Source organism: Triticum dicoccoides, chromosome 3A, assembly GCF_002162155.2.
Source record: "Triticum dicoccoides isolate Atlit2015 ecotype Zavitan chromosome 3A, WEW_v2.0, whole genome shotgun sequence".
Classification (NCBI taxonomy): Eukaryota; Viridiplantae; Streptophyta; class Magnoliopsida; order Poales; family Poaceae; genus Triticum; species Triticum dicoccoides.
In genome coordinates, this window is record NC_041384.1 from 596125188 (window position 1) to 596138161 (window position 12974).

Here is a 12974-nt window from a genome sequence, read left to right on the forward strand (position 1 = left end):
AAGCATCAAGTGTTGATGGTTGACAAAGACCACTAGTTTCAAAAAGGGCAAAGGGAAGAAAGGGAACTTCAAGAAGAACGGCAAGCAAGTTGCTGCTCAAGTGAAGAATCCCAAGTCTGGACCTAAGCCTGAGATTGAGTGCTTCTACTGCAAAGGGACTGGTCACTAGAAGCGGAACTGCCCCAAGTATTTGGCGGATAAGAAGGATGGCGAAGTGAACAAAGGTATATTGGATATACATGTTATTGATGTGTACTTTACTAGTGTTTATAGCAACCCCTCGGTATTTGATACTAGTTCAATTGCTAAGAGTAGTAACTTGAAACAAGAGTTGCAGAATGAACAGAGACTAGTTAAGGGTAAAGTGACGATGTGTGTTGGAAGTAGTTCCAAGAATGATATGATCATCATCGCACACTCCCTATACTTTCGGGATTAGTGTTGAACCTAAATAAGTGTTATTTGGTGTTTGCGTTGAGCATGAATATGATTTGATCATGTTTATTGCAATACGGTTATTCATTTAAGTTAAGAATAATTGTTATTATGTTTATGTGAATAAAACCTTCTACGGTTATACACCCAATGAAAATGGTTTGTTAAATCTCGATCGTAGTGATACACATATTCATAATATTGAAGCCAAAAGATGCAAAGTTAATAATGATAATGCAACTTATTTGTGGCACTGCCGTTTAGGTCATATTGGTGTAAAGCGCATGAAGAAAATCCATGCTGATGGGCTTTTGGAATCACTTGATTATGAATCAGTTGATGCTTGCGAACCATGCCTCATGGGCAAGATGACTAAGACTCTGTTCTCCGGAACAATGGAGCGAGCAACAGATTTGTTGGAAATCATACATAATGATGTATGTGGTCCCATGAATATTGAGGCTCGCGGCAGGTATCATTATTTTCTGATCTTTACAGATGATTTGAGCAGATATGAGTATATCTACTTGATGAAACACAAGTCTGAAATATTTGAAAAGTTCAAAGAATTTCAGAGGGAAGTGGAGAATCATCGTAACAAAAATAAAAGTTTCTACGATATGATCGTAGAAGTAAAATATTTGAGTTACGAGTTTGGCCTTCAGTTAAAACAATGTGAAATAGTTTCACTACTCACGCCACCTGGAACACCATAGTGTAATGGTGTGTCCCAACATCGTAACTGTGCTTTTATTAGATATGGTGCGATCTATGATGTCTCTTACCGATTACAAGGTATCGTTTTGGGGTTATGCATTAGAGACAACTACATTCACGTTAAATAGGGCACCATCTAAATCCGTTGAGACGACACCGTATGAAATGTGGTTTGGCGAGAAACCTAAGCTGTCATTTCTTAAAGTTTGGGACTGCGATGCTTATGTGAAAAAGTTTCATGTTGGGGGTTGGGTGCGACATATGCCAAAGGATGGCTTATCATGGGGGGAGCGAGTAGAACGTCGCCCGTGCCTGGAAACGGGATAAGGTGAAGGCATGCACGCCGGCGAATCTTACCCAGCTTCGGGGCTCTCCATGGAGATAACACCCCTACTGCTGCTCTGCGGGGTCTCCGCATGATCACTATGGCAAAGCGTGTACACGGTTGCTCCTTGAGCTGTTTCCCGGAGGTAGGAGAAGGCTAGGCTAGCTCTCTCCTTCCCCTATGTTCTGGTCTAGTGCTAATGGATTCCAACCCTTTGCATGGGTGCCCTGGGGGGTTTATATAGGCCTACCCCCTAGGGGTACAATGGTAATATGGCTAGACGCGGGCCCAGCCGTTAGTCTCTCTGGCCGCCGTCTTATCCGCCGACTCCTGGGGCCCGCCGATTGGTGGGTCCCGCCGACTGGACGCGTCCGCCGCGGGCGGGTCTTGTCGGCTGCAGATTACTGTAGCCGTGCTTCTAACGACGCGGGCTCAGTCATGGGGACGTGGCAACAGCTCCGCCTTCTGGCGGGCGATCACTATTGCCACTCCTTGTCGCGTCCGGTTAATGGCGCGTGGGGCCCATGGGAGGGGCCGGCCGACTCCTGGGGCTGACTGGTAACGCTCTCGCCGTCTTTCGTACGCCTGCCGACTGGTGGGACCCGCCGTCCCTGGGCCGTACCGGCAGGCCGTCGTGGGCACAGGACTCCGCCCACTGGGGCTGACGTCAGGGCCGGCATGGCAACAGTGCTGCGCCGGGCGGAGATCTCCGCGGGTACGGCGTACTGTGGCCACGCCTGCCCTTGGAAAAGGGTGGGAGTGGACCTTACTGTGGCCACTCCCCGTCCCGTCCCTCTTTATGAGGGCATGGGGGTTGTTGGTGTCGCGGGCTGACTCCCCATGGCCGGCTTCTCTGGAAGTCGCCAGTCAGGAGTCGGCTCATCCTGAAGTCGTCCCCGGGACTCGGCCGCGAGTGGGCAGTCGGCCGCCTTGCCGCCGACTCTCAGAAGGCGGCTCTTCGTCCTGGGGTCTTGAGGGGCGCAGCCTGCCCCGATGTCTTGAAAGGTTCTGGGCCTGGGTTAGCCTACCCGTGGCCCATTACTCCGACAGTAGTCCCCGAAGCTGGTGAGGCACCGAGGGTGATATGTCGAGGAGCCTCAACAGTTTCTTCTTTCCGGCGGTTGGATCTGGGCCTCGCTAGCCGTCTTCTGTCAAGCCGACTAGTTGGAGCCGGACCTGCTTAAGGCCGACTTGCCCCTGAAAAAGTATGAACGTCGCGGCGGAGTTCAGGCGGCGTGCCCAATAAGCCTCCAGGTTGCCGCCCGTTTGCGGACCCGTTGCGAGGCGCCACGTGGCTGGGCCAGTCTGCCCACCCACGCGCGCGACGGGACAGGCCTACAGGTGGGGCCCGCCACTACCGCGCCTCGGCATGTTAATGGATTCGTTGTGGCCGTGCGGACGGTTGGGGTTCCCACACAGTTACTGCTTGCAGTAACTTCGCGTGGTAAATCGTGGGGGTCATGGGGGTCGTGGGTTCCTGGGCACAGTTAATCCCACGACTGCTCCATCGGCTTCTCAGCCCACGAGCCTATAAGTAGGCGGGGGGAGGGGGGCGGCGAAGCACGCGCGCCCATCTTCCCTACTCCCTTCCGCTCCTTCTTGCTTGTTCTTCCTCTCGCCGCTGCTGCTCCGAACCACGCCGCGCCCGCAGCGATGAGCTTTTCCTCCGCCGCCGCGCCTCCTGCTGTGCGCTCCGGAGTGTGGGACGGCTCCGAGGTCGATGATGACGACGTCGAGATCCTCCACAAGACACGGCGGCTGCCCAGCAGGGGCTTAGTGCGGGTCCGCCTCGTGCCGGAGGGGGAAATATCGCCGACGCCGGAGGAGGGCGAGCGGGTCATATTCCACTCGCACCTTATGCGTGGCCTGGGGCTGCTGGCAAGCGGCTTCTTCTGCTCCTTCTTGGAGTTCCACGGGCTCCAGCCGCACCACCTTACTCCGAACATGGTGGTGCTGCTGGCTGCCTTCGCCACCCTGTGTGAAGGCTTCCTCGGTGTTCTCCCCACCATCGAGCTCTGGGGTGAGTTCTTCCAGTCCAAGCTTGGCGCACACGTCGCCGGCGTGCCGGCCCAGTGCGGTGCGTTTATCGCGATGCGGAGATCGATGGCCGACAATCCGTTTCCCACCATCGCGCTGATTAAGTCGGTGAAGACGTGACAGCGGTCCTACTTTTATGTGAAGAACGTCGCCCCAGAAGGCGACTGGGTCAACCTGCCGGCTTAAGAAGCCGGCACGCCGGCTGGAAGGCTCCCCAGCTGGTCACACCGAGCCAGGACGTTGTCTCCTGCTGGTGCTGCCGCCGTCGCGCGACTCCGACTGCTGACGCAGTCGGAGGGCTTGACCGGGGCCGACTTGCTAGCCGCCTTTGTGGCGCGCCGAGTCCTCCCACTCTAAGGACGACCTCACCTGATCTGCCAGATGAGCGGTCATCGGGACCCGAGTCGGATGTGCTCCAAGGACATGCCTCACGCGGACGTGGCGGACATGGTGAACTACATTGCGAACTGCGGTCTCTCGGTGGATTGGCGGTTCGGCAAGGAGCCGTACTCACGCGCCAACCCCCCGCCTATTGTAAGTCGTCTTCCTTCTTCTTCTGTTTCTTTTGTTGCCGAGTTCGACTTGTCCAGTCTGACCGTTTTTGTTTTTGAATCAGAACCCTCTCCTCCATCCTTCGGCCGGCACCACGGGGCCGGCTCGTCAGTTTGTCCCTGATCGGGCGGAGAGTGACGTCGACGATCCTGACTTGGGGGCAGCGGCCATGGAGGCCGACGCCGAGGGAGGAGGAGGAGAAGTAGGCGGCTTCAGGCCCACGGCCACTTTCGCCGACTGGCCTGATGACGATGCCGAGGGAGAAGTCGCCCCGCGTCACCAGCCAATGGTTGGTAAGCCAAGTGCGAGTTCCTCCACCGTCTTGGACGCTCAAGGCGGCGCGAAGAAGCGTCGGGCCGGGCCGAGTACGCTTGGTGGCCGGTCGAAGAAATTTAAGGGAGCGGCCCCCGCGACCAAGCGGGAAGAGGTGGCCAGGAAAGCCAACCGCTTCCGCAAGGAAGTGAAGAAGCCGCCGCTGGTCTCTGCGTAAGTGCCTCTGTCCCTTATCTTTATTTTCTCTTTGTTGATCTTGTCTGAGTCTTTCATATGCTTCCCTCGCTTCAGGGCTCCCCTCACTCTTGAGAGGGTTGCCGCCGCCTCCGTTATGGGGTCGGCGGAGACGTCTGCCACTACTCGGCGGATTGACCCCACCACCGACCTCCGGGAGGCGACGGAGAGGAACGCGCAGGAGAAGCGCGAGGAGGAAGAGGCCGCCTGCCTAAAGAAAGCGGAGGCCTCCGCCCTGAAAAAGTTGGAGGAGGCCGAGGCCGCCGTCGCGGCAAGGCGGCAGGCCAAGGAAGTCGTGCACCGGCAATCGGCGGTGTTCGTCACCCCTCTGAACTTTACGCCGCCGCCCCCGGAGTTCACGGGGCAGTCATGGGAAGCCGGTGGCGAGTTCCCGATCATGGAGAGGGGCGGCGGCGAAGCCTCCATGCCGGACGCGGTCATGCCGCCACCGCCGCCCCCGCCGCTGTCTAGGAGCGCGCAAGGTAAACAGCCGGCGGACCCGCCCTTGTCGCCGACTGAAGACGAGGCCATGGCGAAGCTACTCCTTCAAGTCGGATCGCCAATGCGCCGCCGTCTTGAGAAGGCGACTTCGGTGCCACGCCCTTTGGAGACCGGCACCGCCAGCTCGACGATCCCAGACGCCGAAGCAACGAGCGCCGTGCCCAATTGGTGGGTGCGAGGAGGCGGCACGGGCCCGCTGAACCAGGCGCTTCTGGATGTCCAGACAAAGCTGCGAGCTAAGAGGGATGCTATCCAAAACTGCACCAAGGCGCACCTGGCGTCGCGGGCAGCCATCCAGGTATGCTTTCTCCTTTCTCTTTGTTTTCTTGTTCCTCTCTGTGGGGGCGCGCCAGCGCACCCACTGGGTGTAGTCCCCGAGTTTTGGGCCAGCTGCTAAGCAGGCGGCCCGGAACTCCAATTGGCGAGTTCCAGGGACTAACTTTTGTCTGAAATACTTGTCACAGGACTATCACAACCTCCGTGTCACCGCCTTCAACCGCAACATTGAAGAGCTGGGCAAGCGGATCGCCGACTTGACGGAGAGCCGGAGTGAGTCCTTTTTCTTCTTTGCGGGGGCGCGCTGGTGCACCCATGGGCTGTAGTCCCCGAGATTCGGGCCGACTGCTGGGCAGTCGGGCCAGATCTCCCCGGCGACCTTCTTTGTTGATGACTTAACGCCTTCTTTCTTCTTTCTCTTCAGAGGCCAACGCCACTCTTCAACAGCAGCTGAGCGAAGCCAACACCACGTTGCGCGCATGGGGGGGAGTGCAGCAAGCTCGCCGCACAATTGGCAGAGTAGAAGGAGCTGCTTAAGAAGATGCAAAAGGAGGCGAAAGAAGAGGAGGCCGCCCTCCTGGCCGAGTTCGCGAGCGAGCGCTCCTCCTGGACTGACAAGGAGGCAATGATGGCCTTTGGCTTCCACGAGATCGAGGACCTCGTCGACAGTGAGCTTCTTTGCTTTTCTTCTTCGAGCTGTCGACTATAGGTCGAGCCGACTCTTGGTTTTTTGACTTGTTCTTCATTCTTTTCGTCTTGGCAGACTTCTTCCCCGGCCACTAGCAGGCCGCCAATCAAGCTATCGAGGCTGATCGCGAGGAGCGGAGGGCGAATGGCGCAGAGATCGCCGCCGATGCCCCCTGGACCCTTGACGAGCATATTCTGAGCATTGGGGCTCGTCTGCGGCCGGCCCACCGGATGCTGCGCCGGCTTCAACGTGTCGGCACCCAAGCGATCGCTGCCCTGTGGCCAGACATGCAGGCTCTGCGCACCCCCAGTCAGACTGCCGACTGGCTGGAGGTCGTGGTTGGCCGTCTTGAGGCCCGGAAGGGTTCCTCAGCCCGGGCTGGAGTGCGTCGAGCCTTGGAATTTGTCAAGATGTGGTACCCGGGGCTGGACCTAGACCGGCTGGCCACACTCCGGTCAGAAGCCCAGCCAGAACTGGCAGCCGCGGAAGACGCCGTTGTCAAGCGCGCGGCGGCGATCGCCGAGTACACTGACACCATCATCTTTGTCCCCGAGCGGGCTGAAGATGGCGGGGAGGTACCGCCGGAGTGGTTTGGGATGAACCCAGACTACGGCGAGGACTCGGCGGAGGTGATCGGCTCCAGCGTCGAGGAGGAAGACGAGGCGGAGGACGGAAGCGAGATGGAGGCACCGGAAGACGGAGCGGACGGCCAGCCTCAGCTCGACCGCGCCTCCAGCAATGAGCCGTGCCCGCCCAAGCCGACTGCCGCCGGAGGTGATCAAGCCGAGACCGCCCAGCCGACCGCCCCAACATCCAACATTGCCGTCTCCTCCGATCCTCCGAACCCGTCTGCTGCCTCCTAGGCTGCCACCTTATCCTTGTTTTATCTGTTTTAATAGTCTTTGAAGAACTTGTTAATTCGCATAATTCCACCCGCGGGGTGTATTTTGAACTTCTGCTCGAAGATTCGGCCAAGGGCCTTTGTTATGTAAATATTCATCCGACTTCTATCTTTTCTTGCTCATTGCTCCTTTGGCTTTTTTCTTCTGCCGCCTTCCCTCAGTTGCCGTCTTTGTTAGTCGGACAGCCGCTCTGCGGACTGTTGCTGGATCAAATTCTTGGTCACTTTGTGAAGGCAGGTACTTAGCCGTTTTAGAGTTGTTTAGCAAGTCGGATAGAAGGCGGCAAGCCGACTGTTCAAGAGTCAGTTTGCGAAACAAGGCTGGAAGCCGGCTTTAAGCTATGTTTATGCTTTGAGTTCTTAGCCATTTTTCATGTGGATGCCCATTCTTCCTTACTCCTGCCCACCAGACAGTCGCTCTGCGAGCTGCGGCTTCCAACAGGAGACGGCTTAGGCGCCACACACTACTTGTCCGGCTGCAGGAAGCATTTCATAGCGCAAGGCGGCAAGTCCCCGGGCCGGCTAGTCGAACCCGGTGCCAAGCGGCATAACTAAAAGTAACATACTCGTAGGCATAATTCTTATCATATAGATAAAAGAGGGCAGTCCCCGAGCTCCTCTCGGGGGGGGGGGGCGAAGTCTTGGTACTTTTAATACAAAAGGTAGCATGGTACATACTGCGTTTAATTGTAAAATTTTTGGAGGAGATTTGCATTCCATGGCCGCCCTGTTTCTTTGCCGGAGTCGTCCCTCTTGCGTGCTCGGGGATTCTGAGCGTCGATAAGGTAGTAGGAGTCGTTGCCCAGCACTTTGCTAATGATGAAGGGGCCTTCCCAAGGCGCCGACAGCTTGTGCTGGCCGGCTGTTCGCTGGATCAGTCGGAGCACAAGGTCGCCCTCTTGGAAAGATCTCGGCCTGACCTTCCTGTTGTAGTATCTGCGCAGGTTGTGCTGGTAGATGTTGGACCGGCTGAGTGCCAACAGCCGGCCCTCTTCCAGCAGATCAACGCCGTCTTGACGTGCTTCTCCTGCTTCTTCCTCGGTGTACATGGTGACTCGCGAGGAGTCGAACTCTATGTCCGTTGGGATGACGGCTTCAGCACCGTAGACGAGGAAGAAAGGCATGAAGCCAGTTGACTTGTTTGGAGTCGTGCGCAGACTCCATAGGACGGCTGGCAACTCATCGAGCCAGCAGCCAGCCGAGCGCTCCAGAGGCTCGACTAGTCGGGGCTTGATGCCGGACAGGATGAGGCCATTTGTTCGCTCTACCTGGCCGTTTGACTGTGGATGGGCGACGGATGCTAGGTCCAGTCGGATGCCCTGTGTCATGCAGAAACGGGCCAAGGCGCCTTTGGCAAAATTCATGCCGTTGTCGGTGATGACGCTGTGTGGTACGCCGTACCGAATTGTGATGTCGGAGATGAAAGTCACGACAGTCAGACCATTCAGCTTCTTGATTGGCTTTGCTTCTATCCACTTGGTGAACTTGTCCACCGCGACAAGTAAGTGAGTTAGGCCACCTCGTGCCATCTTGAATGGTCCCACCATGTCTAGGCCCCATACTGCGAAAGGCCAAGCAATGGGGATGGTCTTGAGTGTAGAAGCCGGCTGATGCGGCTTGGAGCGGAACTTCTGGCACCCTTTGCATTTTTGGACCAATTCTTTGGCCTCTTCTAAGGCCATTGGCCAGAAGAAACCGTGTCGGAAGGCTTTAGCGATGAGTGCTCTTGAAGCCGCATGGTGGCCGCATCGCCTTGATGGATGTCTTTGAGAATTGCTTGGCCTTGCTCTGGCTCTACGTAGCGCTGGTAGACACCAGTGATGATGCGCCTGACCAGCTCTCTGTTGACTAAGGTGTAAGCTGCCGCTCGGCGTTGTACTTGCCGAGCTAAGATCTCATCAGTCGGCAGTTCTTTGCTCACCAGGAATTTGAGGAAGGGCTGGGCCCATGAGGGTGCTGCTATTTCTTCGACTACCAGAATTGCGACCTAGACGAGGGCGGCTGGGCTGGGAGGCGGCGGGCTAGAGTCAACAACCACTTGCTGGATTAATGAAGTCCACAGGCCGACTGGTGCAGCCCTCGGGCCGAGTTCTGGAGTCTTCGGGCTGGCCGCCGCAGTCCCCGGGCCGGGTTCTGCAGTCCCTGGGCCGGCTTTGACTGTGGCGGCTTTGGAGCCATCTGCCAAAATCCTCGTACCGTCTGCCGGAGTTCTGGAGTCGGATCCGACTTCTTCGGGAGGAGCCAACACAAAGATGGACTATGATTCTGGTGAAGGCTTGACAGACGGCTTGAGGAGGCGCTGAAGGACGACGCCGGATGGTATTGCTTGGCGGGTGGAGCCGATTCGTGCCAGGGTGTCTGCTTGGTCGTTATCGTTTCTTGGCACATGGAGGAACTCACACCCCTCGAAATATCCACTGAGTTGATGCACGAGGAAACGGTAACTCGCCATGTTTGCATCTTTGGCGTCCCAGTCGCCAGACGACTGCTGGACCACTAAGTCAGAGTCGCCATAACACAGGATCCGGTGAATGCCAAGTTCTTTGGCAAGCCGGAGCCCGTGAATGAGCGCCTCGTATTCGGCGACATTGTTGGAGGCGGCAAAGTGGATTTGCAGTGCGTATTTGAGCTTGTCGCCCTTAGGAGAAGTAAGGACAACGCCGGCTCCCAAGCCGGTGCGCATCTTGGAGCCGTCGAAATGCATCCACCAATGGGTGGAGTCGGGCGCTGGTGGTAGGTAATGGGTCTCGTCCCAGTCGATGAGGAAGTCGGCCAGTGCTTGTGACTTGATGGCGGTGCGGGGCTGGTAGTAGATGGTGTAGGGAGCCAGCTCTATGGCCCATTTGGCCACTCGGCCAGAAGCATCTCGGCTTCCGATGATCTCGACAAGTGGGGCCATGCAGACCATGTGATTGGATGCTCTTGAAAGTAAGGCTTCAATTTCTTGGCGGCAAAGTGCACGCCATAGCACATCTTTTGGTAGTGGGGGTAGTTCTGCTTGGAGGTCGACAGCACTTCACTCAGGTAATATACCGGTCTCTGGACAGGTAGTGCCTTGCCTTCCTCCTTGCATTCCACTACAACGACAGTTCTGACTACCCAGCTGGTGGCGGCGATGTATAGGAGCATTGGCTCCTTAGGAGTCGGAGCCGCCAGAACGGGTGGAGTAGTCAGCATCTTCTTCAATTGGAGAAAAGCTTCGTCCGCCTTGTGGTTCCACTCGAAAAAAGTGTTCTTCTTCATGAGCTGGTATAAGGGGAGAGCTTTCTCGCCCAGCCGACTGATGAATCGACTGATGGACGCCAAGCAGCCAGTGAACTTTTGCACGTCCAGTAGTCGGCTGGGTACCCCCATCCTCTCAATGGCCTTGATCTTTACAGGGTTGCACTCTATGCCGCGTTCAGAGACCAGGAAAGCAAGGAGTTGGCCGGCTGGTACTCCGAAGACGCACTTCTCAGGGTTGAGCTTGAACTGGAATCGGCGCAGGTTCTCAAAGGTCTCCTTGAGGTCTTCCAGCAGTGTTCCATACTTCTCCGTCTTCACCACCACATCGTCCACGTAAACGTGGGCGTTTCTGCCGAGTTGCTTGAGGAGGCACTTCTGCATGCAACGCTGAAAGGTGGCGCCAGCATTCCTCAAGCCGAACGTCATGGTTAGGTAGCAGAAGGCTCCAAACGGTGTGATGAAGGCGGTCTTCAGTCTGTCAGCCGGGTTCAGCTTGATCTGGTGGTATCCTGAATATGCATCTAAGAATCTCAACAGCTCGCATCCGACTGTGGAGTCTATCACCCGATCAATTCTCTGCAAAGAAAACGGGTCCTTGGGGCAAGCCTTGTTGAGGCTTGTGTAGTCAATACACATTTGCCACTGCTTGTTCTTCTTCAGTACCAGGACCGGGTTGGCTAGCCACTCTGGAAAGAATACTTCCATAATGAAGCCGGCTGCTAGGAGTCGGGCTATCTCTTCTCTGACAACTCTTCTCTTTTCTTCTGATAGGCGGCGCAGGGGCTGCCTGACTGGCTTTGCATCAGATCGGACATGTAACTTGTGCTCGGCGAATTCCGTCGGTACACCTGGCATGTCTCTGGGGGACCATGCAAAGATGTCCCGATTCTCACGGAGGAAATCGACGAGCTTGCCTTCCTATTTGCTGTCGAGGTTTGCTACTACGACAGCATACCTCTCTGGGTGCTCCGGGTCCAAGGGTATCTTCTTCGTCTCTTTGGCCGGCTTGAACGAACCCTCAGTCTCTGACTCCTTGGGGTTAGGCGACATCTCTGGCTGCTTGCCGGCCATCGCGACAACCCGGTCAAGGAGCCGCTTCTCGGCCGCGATCACCAGGGACTCGGCCAACCGACTACTTTCAGCCGCACAAGCAGACGACTTTCGGTAGTCGCCGGCTATGGTCAGAATCCCCTTGGAACTAGGCATTTTCATCTTGAGGTAGGCATAGTGGGGGACCGCCATGAACTTGGCCAGGGTGGGTCGGCTAAGTAACGCATGGTATGGGCTCTCGAGATCCACCACCTCAAACCAAACTGACTCTCAGCGGAAGTGATCTTTGTCTCCAAAGAGGACGTCAATCAGGATCTTGCCGATTGGTGAGCATGAAAGGCCAGGAACAATGCCGTGGAATACAGTTCAGCTGTTCTGAAGCTGTCTTTGCTTGATTCCCAACTTCTCCATGGTGTCCTTGTACAGGATGTTGATGCTACTGCCTCCGTCTATCAGAACTCGCCAGAAACGAGCAGCTCGTCTATCCGTGGCAAAGGTGGCATCCAAGACCAAAGCATAAGAGTCCGGACTCGGCATCACCTCTGGGTGATCAGCTATGCTCCAGCTGATAGGCTTCTCGGACCAGTGCATGCATTCTGGTGTCTCTGATGCTACTGCGTTCACCTCTTGCTACTGTAGCCGCCTGCTGCATCGATCATTAGCCACGCTGGTAAATACCACGTAGGCTCCATGCTCTTTGGGGTACTCATCTTGTACTGCGCCGACTGGCCTGATAGCCGGTTGCTGGGGTGGAGGCGGAGGCGGCTGCCCAGCAGGCGGGGGAGGCAGGAGGCCGTCTCCTTTGGCGATCCTGGTGAGCCAGTGGCACTTCCGGGTGGTGTGATTCGACGGCTTCGTGCCGCTGTGGAACTTGCAAGGACCATCCAGAGTCTGCTCGTATGAGAAAGACGATAACCAGTTGGGCTTGCCGCCTTTCTGTCGCTTGAGTGGAGGCTGCCCATCCGGCTGCTGGTCTTCGACTGTCGCCACCTACTAGCTGCTGGAAGCCGGGTGCGGGGCCTTGCGCTTGTGGTCACTTGGCTGCTGTCGCCGACTGGTGTCTCCAGCCGGAGTTCTAGGAACCTGAGGGGCCACTTTGCCAGTCGCACTAACTTGAATCTCCGCCTTCATGGAGGAGTCGGCCGTGGCATACGTGTCTGCTATGATCAGCAGCTCGTCGAGGGTTTCTGGCTCGTCGCAGAGGAGCTTGTGCTTGAGGAGGGTGCCTTCTCTGCACCCGGCGGTGAAGTACTCGATAGCCTACACCTCGTGCATGCCCTCGCAGGAGTTCCGAAGCTCGGCCCAATGCGTGAGGTAGTCGCGAGTCGACTCGTTGGGGCCTTCCACGCACAAGGAAAGCTGGCGAGGTTTGGGAGGACGCTTGTACGTGCTTGTGAAGTTGCGGACGAATGCATCGGTGAAGTCGACCCAGCTGTTGATGCTGCGGGGCTTCAGGCTGTTCAGCCATGTCCGGGCCGTGCCCTGAAGCATGAACGGAACGTATTTTACGACAACACGCTTGTTGCCGTTCGCTATGTTGACGGCCGTGGAGTAGTCAACCAGCTAGTCCTCTGGCTTCACGCAGCCGGTATACTTGGGCGTGTCTCTTGGGAGCGTGAACCCTTTGGGAAAGGGCTCGTCTCGAATGCGGGGCCTGAAACAAGGCAGACCCAACTCGTCTTCTTCTTCCAGCGCCAGGGATCGGCGAAGTCGGTCGATCCGGTGGCGGGCGTCGTTTTCTCCGACTCCCTCTCGGGGGC